Source organism: Aphelocoma coerulescens, chromosome 1A, assembly GCF_041296385.1.
Source record: "Aphelocoma coerulescens isolate FSJ_1873_10779 chromosome 1A, UR_Acoe_1.0, whole genome shotgun sequence".
Lineage (NCBI taxonomy): Eukaryota > Metazoa > Chordata > Aves > Passeriformes > Corvidae > Aphelocoma > Aphelocoma coerulescens.
The window spans coordinates 70,196,290-70,214,388 of record NC_091014.1 but is presented as its reverse complement, the minus strand read 5'-3'; the positions used below and the strand labels follow the sequence as shown (position 1 = coordinate 70,214,388).

Genomic DNA, 18,099 nt, shown 5'->3' with positions numbered 1-18,099 from the left:
AGCAGAGAGCCCAGAAATGAACTGTGTGATTGTTCATCCCAAGGCAGTTGTGGCTGAGGCTCGGCATATCAGTTGTGAGTGCTGGAAAAGGCTGGGTGTGTATCACAGTGGGTGTTAGTCACGGCCTGGAAGCAGGGTAGGAAAACAATTTCAGCTGAATGGTTACTCAGCTAATTGCTTTGACTAAGTCTCACATTTACACACCCAAAGCACCCAAACTCAACGTTTTACTTGACAGCCTGCTACAAATACTTGCTCTTCTTCTGGGGGAGGTAAGTACAAGCAGTACAAGGGAAAGAAACTGCTTCCATTAAGGATCCTGGAGAACTGTAAATCTGTGATTAGATGAGCTCTGGGAAATGCCCTGGAGTGGACACACGGCACCAGTGCCGCCCAGTGTGTATCCTACTGTGTGCCACATGCTGCCAACTCCAGAAACAGCAGCAGCCTGTACTTTCCCTTTAATTGCCTCAGCTAAAACCGAACAAATCCAAATCGGCTTAGCTTTGAGCTCCCCTTCAGGAGCCACCGGACTTTGCACCAAAACAAGCACACATGCACGATTGGCACTGCATCTCCTCCGGTGCTCTGGCAGCAGTACAACCTGTACAATCACTGCATCTCCTTGCTAAAGAGGTGTGCTTACAGCTCTGGGTGCATGAGATGTACAGGGTACGGAGGTGAACAGAAGCTGCAACTTCAGTTTTGATTTCTGCACTTGGACTGAATTATTTACAAAGCAACATTATTTAGGGCAAGCTGATCTTTTCACAGCAATTCCATCTTGAAATCCGCATTAAACATGAGTGAAGGGCCAGAAACTTCTGCAACTTACCTTAAGGCTACAACTAAAGCTAGACAAAGACAGGTAAGCATTGATGCTGGGAAAAATTGACCAGTATTGACAGTGTAAGCTGATCGAGGCATGCAAGGGAATAAATACACACTGCAAAGGAATAAATACACACTGCAGAGCTGCATAGGAGGACACATTTTAAAGAAAACCAAGTAGAAATTGCTAATAATAGTATTAAGAAACACAATCCACCGATCATTCTGTCTTGCTTCTTTGTTGTGCCGTGTCATGCTCATATACAGGCTCTGCAGGGAAGGGGCAGGTTTTCTGCAGGATTGTTAAAGGAGAGTGGAGAGTGCACCGGAAGCTACAGGAAAGAAGAGCTGGGAATTGGAAGCAGACGTCAGCGGGGGTACAGAGTTGACGTAAATAGTAAAGAGACTTAAGAGGGGACAGTGAAAGTTAGCTTCAGCTGGAGAGAAGGGAGAATGAGGGCCAGAAGAGATGTCGCAATAGTCACTCGTGAGTAAGATTTGAGTCACAGTTATGAGGGAGACAACAGGGGCAGATTTTAAGTATCTCACCCAAGAAGAGAGTCTCAGTGAGATAGATAAAACACCAACTGAGAAACTGAGATCGGGGAAAAAGGGACAACAAAGGCTTCATTGAGCCAACAAAGCAAAAGTAGGAATAAGTGGGAAGCCTGGATCAGAATGAAACTCTTTTTTTGAAATGGGAAACATTCAAATAATATTCAGTTCAAAGAACTGGAAATACAGGGATCAATAAATTAAAATGCATTAAGCAACTAAATTAAGAATACATTCATTTCCAAGGATAATAGGGAAAAATCTGCCAAAAAGGAGGAAACGTATTCCTTCAGTCACACTATGGCAAGTACTACGTTCATCAAAGAAAGGAAGGAGCAATCCACTCCTGTGAGAGAATAACAAAACTTCTCCTCAGTTCAAGACACCAAGCAGTGATTTGTTTTCTAAAATGTATATGTTTATTATATTAAGCTTAACTGATTTTTAGGAGTTCTCGGAGATAAAAAACTAAACCTTCAAATAAACCTGCTAAATCCTGCTGAATCTGGTAATGCAGTGTTCAGCACAAAAAGAAATTTATAGAAACGGAATCTTACGCTGGAGAAAGAAATTATTCAGATGAGAAGGTAGGGCAAATTTGGGAAAGAATAGCCACAGGTGAGTTTTAAGAGTAATTGTGTTTTAAAAGTATTTTCAAGTCAGTAATTTTCCCTCTGGTTCCTCCCCATCCTGCAGAAGGCTCCAACATGGGCTTCCCCTCAGAAGAAAGATTTGGGACATCAGGTGCTTGCCCTCTGCTAATAGTTTTCTTTAAAGAACTTTTTTATTAAAACAAAGAAATGAAACACACTGACTGTAATAATGATGGGGGGGAGAGAACTGTCACATTAAAAAAAATTTTAATTATTAATTCACCAGTTCTCAACCTGGCTAGCAATCATGTAGCGAAAAGCCATAGCAACAATGACAGAACCAGCATAAAGAGTAATGAGAGGAATTCTAAACATTTTGGCTTAAGAAGGGTTAATAAGTTTCAAGCACCGTGATTTTACATGCCACTGTTCTGAAGTCTTTTCGACACAGAAAGAGATGTATGGACACCTGCAATGTTTGATCTTGATGCTCTGACAAGTAATGAATTGTTTCAGTAAGTGAAGAGTAATGAGCAAACTAACTTTCAAACATGAAAGAAATTATCTGAATGACAAAGGCCATACCTTATATTGATGGGGTGGCATAGTAAACATCTCTAACAAAAATTAAATGTAAGTAACAGCTTCATTGCTTATTTTGTTGGGAAATATAATCTCATCTTAGATTTTTTTTTTTTTAATTGAACGTCTAAATAGTTTTGTGAAACAGTGGACTTGTGTAAACCTGTAAGTTGCATCCTGCTTCCATCCAAAACCTATATTAAAATGAGGCAGATGAGTCTTATGTGACTTGTCTAAATGTTTTCATTTATCACCTTTAGCTGTAGAGCTTTGTTCTAATCCAGGAGAGAGACATGCATCTAAAAACAACCAACCCTCAAATCCAGCCTGACCTAAAACCAACAGCAAAGCAAAGCAGCACAGATATTTCTGTACCCAGGCTGCTATGCTGGGACAGAGCTTCATAAGGAAAGCTCAGGGTGGATAAATCTCACTGGTCTCCTCTGCTCCACCAGTTTTCTTGGCTGTTGTTTAGGTTTTTTTAAGGGGGTTGGTTTAATGAGAAAGAATTGTGCTTTTAACAATAATTTGCATACTGTGTATATTAAATAAATCAGATGTAATCATCCCCTGTTCATTATCGCATGGGACTTTTGGCTTCAACATATTTTGACCAGGCACAAAGGGGCAGGATCCAGCATGCACAAAGTTATACAGAAAAAGATTTAAATTACCCTCGGATAGTTTTCTAGACTTCTGCTAGTGACCTCTGTTCATAAAACTTGTTGCTTTGTGACTGTCCAGACACTTCTATTATTTTAATAAGAATGAGTCAAAGATGATTTAATTAATTTTCCATTAGTACATGTTAGCTCTGTAAGGCTTCAGTAGGCACTCAAAGAGAAACAGAACCCTATGTATGCTATTTCAGCTGATAAAGTGCTGGCTATGATACCGGGTCTCTGCAGTTCCCACTTCAAATAAATACTCCAATGGGAAGGCTCTGTGGCTCTATCGACTTTGTAGGGGAAGTCTTTCACGATGACCCAGCAAAAACAAGGCCCATTGTCTGTTAAAATCTCTATCATCAAATCAGCAAGAGAAACCACAACAAATATTTGAGCACAGGGTCAGCCCACTTCCTGAGTTCTGCCCATAGCTGGAGGACGTGGAGAAGGCACTGCTAATTTTTCCTGGTATGGTCTGTCTCCCAGACTTCTGAATGAGTCTGTGCTGACTTGGAGCTGCTCATCTGCTGCCACAGAATTGTTATGAGAGGCTCCATATCTGGCCTTTAAATAAATTTAAAGGCATTTCTCTTTTGCAAATGAAAATGTTTTGTGATAGAAATGTTGTGCATGGCTGTGCAGGCCTCTGACAAAGCCAGCTGGCTACTGGAAAGATGGAAAATCAACAACTGCACAAATCTGGCTGCTTCTTTCACAACTGTCAAGCTGTTAGGCAATTGTAATAAGGTTATTGCATATTAATAGAATATAACACTAATTAAAGCTTATTCCAGCTAAAAACCTAGTAAATAATCTAACTTCTGATTTCTAAAAGCTTGCACATTTAAATAGCTAATGGATGTTTATGATATTTAGTATGTGATTAAGATTTGAACTGTGATACAAATTTATACAATCCAGCCAGTAATCTACACTTTAAAAGCCCTTTCAGTACAAAAGGAATTACTACAGTCTCCTGTGTAAATATTTTAAGTGTGGGATAGATTTTCCTCCTTCACCACTTTCTGCAACACCAGTCATTTTCGTGGACAAAATGTTTTCAAGTTCTTCAGAAGAATCATTTCCAGAACAGGGATTAAGAGAGCTCTCCTCCATGCCTGGAGTAACACAGCCTTCCTTGCTGCAGATGGAGGTTGCCACATGTTTGGTGTGGGTTGAGGAGCCCACAGCTCATAAACAGGAAACAACCCACAACTCATTTTGAATTCCAATAAATATTTTGTGTTTTTACTGCCTTTGGGACAGTGCTTGTGCATGACTCAGGACAAGAGGTATGGATAAAGCTAGGATAAAGATTAGTCAGCCTGGCATGCCTCTCACTGGCAACAGTGGTGAATCCCTCAAAACGTGCATATTGCTTAGGCAAAAGCCTCCATCCATACTAACATCTTACTCTAGAAAATTGTACTGCAGCACTTGAACTATGTCACCACAGCTGTAAGGAAATATGTAGGTGTTAAAACTGGGAATTAACTTGTTAAATCAACTGACTCTTGTGGCATTGGGTATTGGCCCAGCTTGGGACAGACCTTGGAGCAGCACGAGAGGTCTAACAGTGACCAGAACTAGTCTGAAACAGTCTGAAAAGGCTTTAAATCAATATGAGGCCTTTAGTTAGCTTCTGTTTTCCATGGTCAGTACTGCCTTTTGCTGGCTGGTCCTGAGCCATGCCTTAGGGGGCTTTTCTGCTGTTACTGTTGTTTCTGCTCTGAGTGCTCTGGTGTCCAGGGCCATGTACTTAATCCAAATTTATGAGAAATTTATGGAATTAAGTGTGGTGCTCACTGCAGTACAGACCAACCCTCCAGAACAGTGCTCTCCTTCCCCATCTAGGCCTCATTTAACTTCCCACTGGAAACATCTGAAGTGAGTCTTGTTTTATCATCCCAGTACTGTGCCATTCACTACTCAGCGCAGTAGTGGGGGTTCTGATTAAATTTTGGCGGGTTTTTTGTTCGTTCGATTGGTTGGTTGGGTTTTTTCTTCCCCAAATTGAATGCAAACGTGAAGGCAAACACGCATTTATGCGATTTTGAGAAGTGTTTTGTAGAGCGGTGGGTAGCCACGGCCACGGCCCCTCCGCGCCGGCCCTGAGGCAGGCGGTGCTCACCGTGCCCGCGGCAGCCGGGCCGCTCCTCCGGCCGGCGGGGCTTTATTCGCCGCTGGCCGAACGCCCCGGGATCTCAGGCTGGACCCCCTCAGCCCCGTGTCCCGGTAAAAATGCGGGGGCGCGGTGGGACCTGGGGCCGGGGGGTTCTGGAGTGAGTGAGGGGTCTGAGGCGTGTGAAGGGAGTGAGGGCAGTGCGGAGTCTGACGGCAGTGGAAGGGTGTGAGGGCAGTGAAGGCAGTGAGGGGTGGGAGGGGTGTGAGAGCAGTGGAGGGGTGTCAGAGGTGTGAAGGCAGCGAACGGAGTGAGGGTGTGAGAGCAGCGAGGGGTGTGAGAGCAGCGAGGGGTGTGAGGGCAGCGAGGGGTGTGAGGGCAGTGAGGGGTGTGAGGGGAGCGGGGCTGTCCCCACCCCGCCAATGGCGCGCGGCCGCGGCGGGAGGTGTGTGCCGACCTCACTTCCGGGACCTGTCACCGGCCGCTCCCGCCCCGTTCCAGCTCCCGTTCCCTCCCCGCTCCCGTTCCCTCCCCGCTCCCGTTCCCTTCCCGTTCCTTCCCCGCCGGCAGTCGGGGACGCGGCCCGGCCCGGCCCGGCCCTGCGCAGCCCGCGGCAGCGATGCACGGTACTGCCTTAGGGGCGCCCCCGCCCGCGCGGTGCCCGTGTCCCGGCCGGGGCGCCGAGGAGGCGGGAGCGCCCGCCCGGGGCTGGGTGACGCCCCCGCCTTGCTAACGCGGCGGCGGCTTTGCTAATGACCTGTCCTTTCTTCTCCTCCCCTCCCTTGCTATTCGCTATTACTTATCTCTCTGGCCCCGCGGTGTGAAGCCCTCGGCGGAGCGGCGGCGGACGGCAGGAGGAGGTAGCCGGCCCGGGGAGATGCTGTAGCGGCTCCCGCTGCTCGCTCGGCGCGGCGCCGGCCGCCGGCTGCGGGAACGGGGCCGAGGGGCTGCGGGACGGGCAGAGCCGGCCCGGAGCGGGCGGGCGCAGGTAACGAGCCACCCGGGAAGACCCTGGGGAGCGGGATTTTAGGGCGCTGGGGGTGGGAACAGAGGAGGGGGAAATGCCCTGTCACACGAGGGGCTGGTTGGCAACTGTCATGTCTCCTAAACGGAACATCTGGATTGCCCTTAACCTGGAATGAACTCGGGCACTAGGCAGAAAGTACGTGCTTGGAGGTTCCCGCTCTTGGCTTGGCTCAGTCAGGCGGGTTGTGCTGTTCCCGGTCGGCTGGTCAGAGGAGGGTCCTCTGTCCTGGGAGCAAGGAGCAGGTCAGTGGGAATGCCTCCGGGGTTTGCTTTTGTGGTTTGCTGAATTCTTGGTTGTCCCTATGGGGCTGGATACTTGCTTTTCAAAAAGCATTCCAGAAGTGACAATGGAAAGGAGTGCGAAAAGGTGCTTTCTTGTATTCATACTAAGATTGGCCCAGTCTCACTCGGTGACACGGGGAGCTGTTCCTAAGCTCTCTGATGGAAGTAGCATGAGCACAGGATTCGTCACACAGGATTATCTGGAATGATAATGTTTGGCACTTTTGGCACTGGGTGTCTTAGTAGTACTGCACTAATAAAGGTGTTGCATAAGTTTTGTTGTGAAGGAAAATTGTGGTCAAGCTCCCTGTATTACAGAACATGCACAGACTTTCTCATTGGCATCTGGCACTGCCCACCTTTTGAAATTCGCTTTGCAGGCAGCAAAATGGATCAGCTGTAAAAAGTGTTTGCTTTGTAAATCCTGAATCGTTGATGTAGCATTGAGGCTGGCTACCTGGTCTCATGCTGGAACGGAGGCAGTTGTGGTTCATGTGACGTGGTCACACGTCTGCTCAAACCTAAACCAGTATCATAACCTTTGTTGGCTGGCATGAGCTACCGAGCGGCCATCGGCTCGTAGTGACTTTGAGTGGCAACTTTGGGAATTTCAAGTAATGCAATGTAGTGTATTGGAAGGATGAGAGTGTGCAGACCTTATCAGAGGTTTGTGGAACTCCACAGACAGCATGCTTGCTCTCTTTTCCCATGTTTGGAAGGAACTCTTAGCATGGTCCAAAAAAGCATTCTTATCAGTCTGTTGGTGCCTTGTATTGGCTGTCATCCTCTACAGTCAGGTGCATAGGCAGTTTTGGCTACCTAATGGAAACACCTTGTGGGTTTGTCACTTGCTTTTCAGTAGTTCTTTAGTGTCTTCATTTTCTGGTAATGCTGTAGTCTTCATAAAGGGTATCATGAATTTTAAACTATGGAGAAAGGGTTACACTTCAGTTGTGATTTTGCATTGTTATGCTTTTAATATTTCATGTGTGGAGTCGTATAAAAATATAAGGCACAATAATATCCTACAGGATATATGGCCTGAGATGTTCTAAAAAATGGATTATAATGCTTACTGTTGTCCCAAAGTGGGCAAGGAAATACAACTTTTCTTAGTATTTTTTCAGAAGCAGCTTGTACTTCAAAACTGCAAACAGCTGTATTTTTGTCTTTACTTTTCTATAGCTTTCCTGGTAAGATTTGGGTTCTGAGTTCTGCTTCTGTTGCACATGTCATATTTTTGCAAGGGGGAAAAAAAGAGGGCACTATACTTGTCTTGAAAAATAAATGAAGTTGAATTCATGTTTATTAAATGTGCAAGCATATTTTCTTGCATCATTTTTGAATTTAAACTTTTTTTTTAATCCACTTTTATAAAATCTCTCTGAATCTTTAATTTGTTAGGTTTTTTTAGCTATGAATGGTTTTATTTTATACGTCTTATAAAGTATATAAAAACAAAATATCTACCTTTGGGATGTAAATCCTCAAAATAAAGGTCAGTTGGAAAGACATCTCATGGGACTGTGTGTGCACTTTGGAAACCATAACTGCTCTACATGTGTCCACAGAAAGACTTGGACATTTGTGAGAATGCTCTTTAGGAGTAAAAGTATTTTACTCTATAACAGATAATTAAAATAGCACAGGGCTGTCACTACAGTTTTCTCAGTTGAGTGGTTTTGAATTCTTTTAGTATGAACAAAAAAATATCAGCATTACATTGGGATATACCAATTATATTCCCTAGTTAGCTAGATGTCAGTGTGGTCCTGCTGTAAAAGTAGGGACATACTAACAGCCTCAGTCATTTAAAAATAATTTTAGGCCAAGTGAAATGAAAGAATTTTTTTTCTGAAGAAGCATAAAGAATTTTTTTAAAGTTATATTACATCATAGCTATGTAAAATCAGTATAGTAAGCCCTGGGAAATTTTGTTGATTTTATTTTTTTAAGAATGTCAGCAGCTTTTTATTGATGAAGAACTGCTTGTTATCACCAATCTGCACATGAAATGGAAGGGGAAGACATTCTGGAAAACAACTTCTGTTTCAGCCTTGCAAGATGCTGCATGATGGGGTGAGTACATACATGGACTGGGCATAGAATCTCTGTGAAGAGTGATTAATGTATAGTCAAATGACAAGGAAAGAAATTTGAGCATGTAGTGCCAAGAAATAATTGATAAACAGAAAGTAGTAGCACAATCAGGAGAACAAAGTAAAACTTCCTTATGTTCTGATATCTACTGCTGTCTTAGGTGCTAGTCAGTAGAATTCTGAATTCCTAATGTTTTAGAAGTAGAGTGCTCAGCATGTCGCAGGATCAGGTCTGTTAAATTAAATACTGAATGACTTTTTATGAAGTAGAAGGCTGAATTTTTCACTGAATTAAAAAGTACTTGTCTGGTAAGGTTAGGCTCTTAATCATCACTATAAAACTAAAATAAAACTTAAATAAAACTAAAATCTCTCAAAGAGTGTGATATTTGACATGTTTTAAAGATATTCAACTGATATGAGGAGATTGTTGTGTGACCAGATTGCATGGGGCATTGAGATGTTGCCAAATCTGACTCCACTTCCTCATACCACTTCTCATAGTTTCTGCTTATGAAACAATATTTATTTATAAGTGCATTGCATGTGTCTTTAAATATCAAAGAAGTGTAATTTCTGTGTCCAGTGAAGGACTTCTCGTGCACAGATTAATATAAATTATAAACCACAACTCATTGGCATTCTAGTCCTGACTGAGGCTTGAGTTGTTACGTGACTGGTTTGTATAAACCGAGAAATTATTCACTAAATCTTTCCAAATAGTAAAAGAAACTTGTTCCAAAATGTGTCTGCCTTGAGGAACTCAGAGCAGTGAGCTGAAGTTGTACGGTTGTACTGAGGTTGTACAGCTCTTTGGCATTTGTTTCCAGGCAGCTGAAATACATGTGAAAGTGAGTTAGTCCAGTATTTCATATTTCATATTTTTTTATCTCATTAGTTTGTTTTCATTTTGTTGAGAAATACCTAGAAGGAAACCAGAGCTGCTGTTTGGTGTGCTGGTTGAGTAAATCCTTACTCATTTGTGAGTATATACATCCTGGAGCTGAGAGAACTTGTTGTGAATAGTTTAGACTTTGATTTATTTTACGTGGAAAAATAATACCACAATAACTTAATATTACTTACATTTTAAAACAAAAAAAATCATAAAATGGATCATTTGAAACGCTTCTGTGGCCTGTGATTAAGGTTTGGAGGCAGGTCTTACTGTTTTGTTGTGTATATCCATGCATCCAGCACTGTTATGCTGAGTAAGTTAAGCTAAGTAACCTGCATATAGGCTTGTATTGCCATTCTTTGTTTTGTTTTGTTACACAATTAAGTGCTACATGCCTGTTTTGTTTTAAAAATTATTTATGGGAAATAATTGATATAACAAATCACAGGACAAACCACTGAACATGAACGTTCAGAAGGTAAGAAGAACTCTTGTCTGTTTGCAAGACTGATTTGAAAGTGAGGACTTGAATTACTGATGACATTTCCTAACCTGCTGTTAGTGTTGCTGCTTCAGGAAGAATGGTACAAAATACTTGACATTGGAGTCATGGGGCAGGCTCCCATAAAACCATACCAAACTCCCTGGCATCTTTATTCAATGTGTATGGGAAAAGTTCCCTGGAGTAGTAAGGCTGAAGAATATACTATGAAACCAGTTGGATCTGAGGGGGAGGATGAGGGAGAAGATGGGTGTTGTGTCAGGAGACTGCTTTGGAGACTGTTGATTAGCAGGCAGGTGGCATTCTGTCCAACAGGGCTGAGGAATCCTCCAGTACAGCTGTCAATTAATTCATACACTCTGATATTAAAACACAATTAATTGCAGCCCACAGGTCATAGTGAGTATTGTTGGCTTGTTGGCAGTTTTCAATGGAAGATTACAAAATAGCTATATACATATATATATATAAAATAAGTGAAGTTTATATATTCTTACCCAACTCAGGATAAAGGATATGCTGTGTGCAGTCAAGCAGGCCAGTCTGATCAAATCGAGTAGCAGCTTTAGTACCTGTATAAGCAAGAGACAAGCAGCACAAGGTACTGCCTCTGAACAAAGCAGCAGCTGTACCTGTATTTCTGTGCTGCCACACAGATGTAACTGTACATAAACAGGCCAATATTTTCAAACAGCTGTCAGATTTTCTAGTTTTGGGCCCTTGATTTTCAGCATACTGAGCTGCTGTCATTCTAACAGAATTTACAAGGAGTTGCATTTTCTGAAGATTCTAAATCCTGTAATAAATCCTGTAGAAATGTAATAGTGATTACCCTCTAAGAATATAGACTTGTTCCATTTGCGGCTATCATTAATTTTATTTCTCTTTTACGTGGCAAGGGGGGGTGTGTGTATGAATGAACACATAAGTGCAAAAAACAATAGGATGTCCTCTGTCAGTGGCTCCTGACAAATCCTAGCAGATACGGGCTACAGCAAGAAGTGTGGCTACACAGCATGGCTGGACCTGATCTAGCCTCCTGCTTTCCTTCTGCCATCCACACGTTTCTATCCGTCTTTTTTCTGCCCCTCTGGGGGTCTGTTCAGCTCTCTATAGCTGTTTATGGTTTTCCTGCGTTACACTTCTACTGATTCAGTGAACAGAAGTGTTTCACCGGGGCTGTGTATACACTGGGGAATGAAACTCGCCAGGGACTGTTCCTGGGAGCTGGATCGGAGTGTCGGGATTGCAGGGACGCAGCCGTGCTGCTCCTCAGGCGCAGAGCAACGAGTGCCCTGGGCCGGGCGCTCTCCTGGGAGTGTGCCAGGCTGCTGCGGGCCAGAGCGGTGTCGGGGAGATAATTCCCGCTGCCAGAGGTGGCCAGCGGATCGGGCAGAGAGAGAGCCAGCGCAGGCACCGGGGAGCAGCGTGCCTTGGAAGGGCAGAGGGAGAGGGAAGGTGCGGGGCAGGCAGTGTCAGGAGCTACTGAAGGGATATCCCTTTGATGTGAGGGAGCTGTTAGGTTACTCAAGCTGACTTGTCTAGGTACCCTTCAGGTAGCTTTATTTTGCAACCAGTAACTCAGTTGTGCTCTGGAGGTGGACGGTGTGCTGTGTCCTCATAACTGCTCTTTCAAAGTCCCATTCAAGCCAGCTGAAATGCCTTACAAAGTGAAGTGAAACTGGAATGTGAAAGTTCATACATGGCTTTTTAAAGAGGTTTTCTTTTCCTGGCTGTTTCACTGGACTCATATTCTTCCTTCACCTTTCTGCAACTCAGGTGCTTCTTTGGTCAAAAGGAGTGGGGTGGTAGTGCTGGTATTGCTGTTAAGCTGGCCACCAGGTACCCTTCATGTCATAGAGGATGAGCAGGGAAAACATGGCAGGAAAATAATCGGTTATAGTTTGCCACTTTTTGATCTCACAGGAGTGAGGCTTGTGATCTGTATCCTGTAGTGAGTGACCTGATTTAGAGCTGTGAAGTCATGTGTCCCCAGTATATCCTCTGTCTGACACGTCAGGAGCTTGCATGTACAAGTACTTGATGTCCATTTGCCAAAAAATGTAGATTAATTGCCTGTTGCCAGGGCTCCTGTCAGAAACGCTAATTCAGTGTAAACTTTGTTTTTGTGTGATACATTTATCACAAAGAAAAGCTTTTAAAGGTAGGGATATCTGAATTATCAGAATAAAACTGAAGGCCTTTTTCTTAGCAAAAAAACCAAACCAAAACCAACAAAAAAAAAAAAAAAAAAAAAAAAAAAAAAAAAAAAACAACAGCAGAAAGTGAAAGAATTTTGTTTCACATTCCACTCTGGGTACTCTGCGTTGTGGCATGACATTAAATTGAAGTTAGTTTATTTTTAGCAGGTTTCATTTGTTTGTTGACTTAAACGTAACAGCGGAGCAACAAGAGCTTGTAAAAATACTTGTAACGAATGAGTAAAATTGTAGCACAATAAAGAATAAGTAAACTACACAACTTCAGGTGCTAGTTACAGAAGACATTTGAATTTTTTGTGCTGGTAGAAGAGTATAAAAGCTGGCCCATTGGAATTACTCAATTTTCAAAAAGACACTTGCAAGCAGAAGGGGCCTAAATCTGTAATATCCTAACTGAGGGTCATTATTTTTTAAAGGATATAAATCCCTCTGTTAAGCTAAATTTAATTTATCAAATAAGTCCTGTTACTATGTCTGGACAAGGGCATAAACTTTATCAGTGAAATAAAACCACTGAAGATACACAGTGGTGGTGTTCTCTGCTAAGAAGGGGAATTCAGGCTTCTTGAACCTCTTCCAGAAACAGATGTAAATTCCACTGTAGCTTTTCAAATAGTGAATAATCATGGTCTGTTATGTTTGGTGATGAATCATGCGATGGGTTGCAGATGGTGAGGCGGGTGCAGCTGTGCAGATGCTGGAGGAGCTGAGATAGGAGACTGGAGGACCGAGGGGGTGAGGGTGGTGATTTGGGGATGGGGTGATATGGCTGATGGAGGAGAGGGATAAGACAGCTGAAACAGTATTGAAAAGGACTGCAACCTGAGATTTGGGATCGGGAATGTGCTGGTGACTGAAAGGAGGCATTCTTGAGGCAGAAAGATGTTTTTGTTGTTATTGATCTTTGAAGAAAGAAGTTGCAGTATCAGGTACCAAAGCAACTGGACTTTTGTCCTGAGCCAAAACAATAAGGAACCCAAGCTAGAAGTTTAAGCTATAAATGAAAAGAGAAAACAAAGAGACTTCTTGTCTCTTTTAAAGGAATACTGGTCTTAAGTAGGAGAGCTTTGGTAGGAAAAAGTACAGATGCAAAGTTGTGGGCTTTTTTATTTCTATTTTTCTGAGCAGGACGTGTAATGAGATCAAGGTGGCAAAATTTGGGAGTTTGTAAGGTAGAGAAGTTGAATCTCTCTAAGTCGACTAAAAATGGGGGGTTGAAAGGCCTAATCATTAAATGGCAGGTAAGACTCAAATGACACTTTTCACAATCTTAAATCAATATGCTAAACAAATGTTTCAAATTTTTGCATTAGGTAATTTTAATTTAGCTTTTTCTTTTTTCCCTCTCCTTTTAGATTGAAAGTTTCATTCCAAAACAATAGCTCTTTATTCAGGAAGAATGCTGCCATTAAGATATCTGCAAGAATTAGTATTTTTGCTCACAGGTCAGAAATCCTCAGCCAAAGTGAATATTTAACCACTATTTCAAGGATAGCAAATTATCTTTTTCTTAATAAAGTGTGTGATTAGGAGTCAAAGTGAGGGACCCTAGAAAACTCTAGAATAATCCAAGTATTGACATAACTTCAAGCACCTATTGTACACTTGTGTGTTCTACAAACCCCAGCAAATATAAAATAAATACCATAAATTAATTGGGAAAAAAGGGGGAGGGGGGGGCAGGTAGTGCAGGCAAATGTCCAGATCAGTCTTGGAAGAGTTATGCCCCAAAACTGAAAGCAATTTTCAGGGTTGTCTTCTCACCTCTTTTGGTCTAGTTACCTGTCAGGTATATGCAGTAAGGTCTGTGGTCCTCTGCCCCCACCCAATAATTCTGAACCTGAAAGTCTTCTCAAATTAGAGAGAACAGTAATGGCTGCAAAGGCATTAAAGTTCTGGCATTTTCATGGAAGTTGGTGACTGAGAAGAAGAAAGGAAAACACATTATTGACCCTGCTGAGGAAGTGAGGCAATATGAATTCAGCAGTTGTCTGTTCTGTTTGGCCTGTTGGTTGCCAGCCAGCACAGGAGGACAAGGGAGTTCAGGCTGAACCAGCCACAGTGCATTTGTGGTGCTTCAGGGGTGTTGTGGGCAGAGGGCAATAGTAAACACCTGTATGAATGGTACTTCTCAAATCTGGGTATTGCCTCAATGCTCCCAAGCTTTAATCATGCTATTGAAACTTGCAAAATCACACACAGCTGCAAAAATTTCATTGCCAGTCAATAAACTAAAAATTAATTGGTGTCTGTCAAATATAATACGTGGCCTTGAATGAGGTTGTATTCAGTTGAAGTATTTATGTCAGAGGAACAATCCTTTGCTCTTCTTTTGAAGAATAAGAAAGGTTGAAATAATACAGGAAGGTTAAATATGCTCAGAAAACAAAAGATTAGGTAATTATTTCTTATCCTTCTTTTATGATAAATTTCAGCTAAAGACTGATTAGTATTCTAATTGCTAAAGAGCATGTTACTGATACATGTTATGATAAAATATATATACGATATTTGTTATGATAACATACTAAAGAGTATGTTATCAATAATATATACCACTTGCTGTCACACATAAAGGTCTGCAGATAAAAAACAAAAGGGATTCTTATATCCTGTTTTGTAAGAACACAAGTTATCCATACTTACACATGAAAAGAAACCCTAAAGATTGTTGAAATATTACCAGCTTCAGAAAGTGCATCCACGTGTCTGTTTGACTTTAGGTTAGTGGCAATTGGCTTTTTCTTTTCATAAATATGGTATGTCTGAATTTTCACATTGTTAGGATGAGTTACTAGACAATTATGCTTGTAAAAGTCATTATGTTTTTCTTGATAAAACATTCATGTGTGTTATGGTTTTGTGGGTTTGTTTGGTTTTGGGTTTTTGTATCAAGCATGTGAGCAAGTAAATCTTCTGAGTGAGAGGTTTACGTAGCAGCACCATCAATATGCCAAAAATTTTGCCTTGCACTACATCTGTGTGTATTAGATTATAATTTTAATTGACAATTTCAGTTGCACAGATGTCTTTAATTTGTTACCTTATGAAGTTTATTTTTACCATATGTAGTGAAAATGTACTCTGCAGGAGACTTAGCAAGGGGCTTACATTTTATTTACTTCAGAAATTGATTATATTTGAGATAATCATTTAGTCACCACTCTAAAATGCAATTTCTATTTGCCTGTTACCCTCAGATATCTGTGTCCTTCAACAAATGAGGTCTCTGTAGAATATCTGGGTATAGTTAGAAAATTGTCGAGCAGGCGCTTTTCATAATCTGAGATGTAGTAATCACATGTATAAGGAAACAATTGCAGCATCCCAATTTAGACTTAAGGATCTGGTTCCCAGTTGCATGTTGGGGCAAATGTGTGGGCTGTTGGAAAATGCTGTACATGTTGTAATCAACTTTGACTTCACCACTCAAACTACTTTTACATAATAACTTTAGAAAAAAGCCCCTGACAATGGCTTAGAACATCTAATCTGTGCATGTAGTTCATAAGATAGTTTTTGTGGGATTTTTAGTTTGTTCCTTTTTCTCAATTCTCTTAATTCTGGCCATACCATGCAACCAGATTTAGCCTCAATCTGAGCTCTGATCTCTGAAATTAAGGTGTCCCTAACTGTTAATCAATGCAAAATCTTGGCTTATGTAATTAGCTCATCAGACATTTGTACGGGATTGCAAAACTTAGAAAACCTGGCAACTTCCAGGTAAATGGGCAAGGAGTTTTTAGGGCACACCGAATAAATGGGTAAGGAGTTTTTGGGACACATGAGGAAAGTAAAAGAACTTTAAGTTCATCAACGGGGTAATAAAAATAAATCAAATACTCAGATGACACATTTGTGTGAACGTGACCTTGGCTCTTGGATCAAATAGCAAATACATGTATGCCATGTTTGTCTGAATGTGACCTCTCCTTGGTTCAAATATCAATCATAAATCAAACCCCAGCTTTTGATGCACATGCAGAGGGAACAGCCTCTTAAATGATGCACCAGATCTCCATTTCTCAGCAGTTGTGGTCTCCACATGTCAGTGTTCAGCACACACACCCAGCATGTGTGGCAATATGTTCTGTCAGTTTCATTGCCTACCAGGTGTTTTCACAAAGGCTTTAGAACTTGTAGAACTTTGAAGCACAAACTGCTATGGCTGTTGTGATTAACTCATAATCTTTTGAATCCTCCTCAAACATCGAATAATTGGAGTGGACTGTAACAGTGACTTGAAGAGATACTGACATTGAAATGGATTGGTTAAAGAGCAAAACTTAGGGTTTCATTTGGGAGAGGAAAGGAAAAAGGGGGAGTGTATTGCAAGTGTAAAGTTGTAAATGTAATAATGGAGTGGGGTTTTCATTAGAAATTCTGGTGAGCCGTGAGCAGTATTGGTGGAACTGCAGTGAACCTGAAAGGCAGCACATGGCAGAGAACACAGACTACTCTAGAACATAGTGGTTACTAAGATGTTGCCATGGCTTAGTTTCTTGCAGAAAATAAATTCTTATTGTCCTTTTGAATCTCTTTTAAATAAAATATACTTTCTTCAGTGATTGTGCCTCAAAAATACTGGATACTGTGAACTCCAATATGAGTATTTGCTTTAAGTGCATTAACAACTAGTGTAATAAATGGAATAATCTTCCTTCATACTGCCTTCCACGCTGATTTTTGTAAAGCCATGTTAACAATAGTATCTTGATTCTATAGATTAGGCTAGATATAGGTAGTCAGTTTGACTATAAAAACAGAAACAGACAGCATTACAAATTGAGAGCTTTTTAGGCCTTCTATGTATCTGGACTGTAAACATTGAAGCAAGACAAAAGACTTCCTTAACACAAAGTTTTTCACTTGAGTCTTTGGCAGTGCTTGCTTGGGTTTGGAACCATCTAAATTTCAGACTGGGTTATAATATAGTTGAAAAAATACAAAAACCTAGGAACTCAAAATATGCAAAGCAACCAACCAACAAAAAAAACCAAAAATCCCCAAAGCCCCACAAACAAACAAACAACCCAAAGCAACAAAGATCCCTCCAAAAACACTTATTGAAGAAAATAGTAAAGTGAGGGAGAAAATTACAGGTTTTTCAATAACCCTAAGTATAGTATATAGTTTGTTAATTTATATTACTATTGACTTATACTGAAGTCCTGAGTAGACAGTTCTTTAAAAGATTCAGCAGACACAGATTTAAAAGAAAGCTTTACTTTGACATACAGCTATTTCTGACTTTAGTTTCAGTTCAGCATTCACTAGACAGAAAAGTCAAGTCTTCCTATTCCAAATTACAGAAACCTCCAAAGCATTTAATTTTTGGATATGAAAACTCACATTTAGAGGAGAAAAAAATAAAAGCAACTACCAAAAAATCTCAAAGTCATGTTGGTATTCTATGCAGACTTGAACCTATTTGAGCTTGAAGGCAGTTCAAACAACAACTCAATCTCCACTCTTTACAATATGGGATTTTCCTTTTATCAGAAGGACCTTGATGCAAATTTGAGTAATGCCATGTTTGATATATCCATTTATGTGGAAGAAAGCAAGCATGATTGAAGATAGGTGTAAACTTGAGATGATAGACCTGTAAGTCTTGTCTTTGGAGCCTGGAGGCAAAGGTTGCAAAACCTTCCTGTCCTGTTGCTGATGAAACCAAATCTGGCTCCTGTTGTTAAAGGGATTGCAGGGGCTTCTTTAA

At 41.3% G+C, this 18,099-nt stretch overlaps 1 protein-coding gene across 3 annotated transcripts in view; it reads left to right on the top strand.

The window, feature by feature from the left end:
* Positions 1-5,837: 5,837 nt before the first annotated feature.
* The window catches only part of PPARA (peroxisome proliferator activated receptor alpha), a 41,097-nt gene continuing 28,835 nt past the window's right edge, over positions 5,838-18,099 (top strand). For 2 of the 3 annotated variants that reach the window (XM_069003443.1, XM_069003445.1), the window contains exons 1-2: positions 5,995-6,339; positions 8,616-8,738. The gene's annotated coding sequence lies outside the window, so the exon portion shown is untranslated. The other variant, XM_069003444.1, reaches the window with a different exon arrangement.